The sequence below is a fragment of the Otolemur garnettii genome, unplaced genomic scaffold, assembly GCF_000181295.1.
Source record: "Otolemur garnettii isolate 467f Iridium unplaced genomic scaffold, OtoGar3 scaffold00069, whole genome shotgun sequence".
Lineage (NCBI taxonomy): Eukaryota > Metazoa > Chordata > Mammalia > Primates > Galagidae > Otolemur > Otolemur garnettii.
The window spans coordinates 5,725,722-5,727,704 of NW_003852464.1; positions in this window are offsets into that span (position 1 = coordinate 5,725,722).

Sequence of the window (1,983 nt, forward strand, 5' to 3'; positions counted from 1 at the left end):
CCTTAGCCACTTGAGCCACAGGCGCCAAGCCCAGACACAAGATTTTTGAGGAACTATCTTGAAACAGGAAGATTGGGTTTTGGATGACCCCCATATTTAGCAGCTCCATCAAAAATAGATGTCGAATGCTCTGATAGGATTATAAATGGGTGCCACTTTTCCAGAGTGCAAGGAGGCAGTATCTATCAAAAATGTCAAAAATGGGCAGCCCTTTAGACCCAGAACTTCTAGAAATCCTAAGGAAATAATGGAGGTATGTATACAAAGATTGCTGGTGTGAAGATACTCAGTGCTACACCATTTATGTTATTAAAAACTTCAATGCAATGTAAGTGTGCAACATTAAAAGCCCTCGTTATATAAATTATAAATGATAATTACATATATGTTTAATGCTATCATTAAAAACTATTGCAAAATATATTTAATAGCATAATGAGGAAATGTTCAAAATAATATTAAGGTTTAAGATTAGGCTTGGGGCTGCGCATGGGGCTTACTGAGTAGAGCACTAGCCCCATATACTAAGGGTGGTGGATTCAAACCTGGCCCCGGCCAAACTGTAACAAAACAATAGCCAGGCACCTGTAGCCTCAGCTACTTAGGTGGCTGAGGCAAGAGAATCAACTAAGCCCAAGAGCTGGAGGCTGCTGTGAGCTGTGATGTCACAGCACTCTACCAAGGGTGACAAAGTGAGACACTGTCTCTAAAAAAAAAAAAAGATTAGGCCTGGAAAAAACTATCATCACAAAAATGTTTCCTATAAAAATACATACTCAGAAAGGAAGAAGAGGATTAGGAAGATATACAACAAGCTGTCTGCAGTGGCTCATGACACTGTAAGTACTTTATAAGGTATCTGTACCTTTCTGGAATTTTAAAATATTCTGTGATAAGCATATAGGTATGCTTTTATATTCAGAAAAAGAAGAGGAACTACTCATTTGGGGGGAAGCATGGAAAGATGGAGTATTAAAGTTATGCCTTCCCAAAATATAGGGAATGTGGCAAATAGAACAGACCCTGCTACCCAGTATTCAGCATACACTCATCACATGTTTAAAATGGAGACATTTCTGCCCATCACAAGTTCAACAGCTCTTCCAATTAGGATGCAAAGCTCAGAAGCAGCATCAAGTTTCTAAGAATATCCGTTACTACCTGATATTCTTAGAAACCCCCTAAGAATGCAGGATTTTAGGGAGAGTCTATCAACTATCCCTATTAGCCTGTCTGAGAGGTGGGCCTGATCCATAGACCCCCAGATGCCACTATCATCTTCACCTGATTTCTCAAATTTAAATTTCATCAATGAAGTGAAACAACTTATTTTTTCCTCCAAAAAAAAAAATGTAATTGTCCTTGGTGGAGTTAATGGAATCTCAGTCATGTATATAAAAGTATCTGTTTGCGGTCATATTTTTTCTTATCTTCTAGCACATCATAGAGTTCAGATACATATACCCAGAAAACAAAAAAGAATAGTAAATGTCTCGAGACTGGCATGACAAAACTGGGAAGAAAATTTCTCAAGAAGAGATTTTACTGAGGAACAGGGAAGGAGCAGTCAGCAAGGGCTTCGGGGAGGAGCAGCTGGTGACATGTCCTCCGCTGGAGACACTGAGATCGATTTGAGGAGGAAAAGGCTGTCCGGGTTCCACACCAGGAAGGTATAAGTAAACTTCTGGAGCCCAGCCCATTCCACAGCTGGAAGCACCTGTGTCAGTGCTGTTGTCAGCAGCCCCGTCCTTGGACAGCTAGCTGATTCTGGGCCTTCCTCTCTCCCCTGCAAAACAGGCTGTCCCTGTAGGAAGCTTTACTGGCAGCCAGCTCAAGTTCGGGTTCTCAGCGTTTCCTGGGCCTTTCCTGCACGCTCTTCCTTACACTGGGAGATCATTATTATGACCATTAAGATCTTTTGTCAGAAGAGGGGTCATAAGGTTCAAACCAAGGCCAGCCAGCCTCACGGAATTTAAGGTGCAC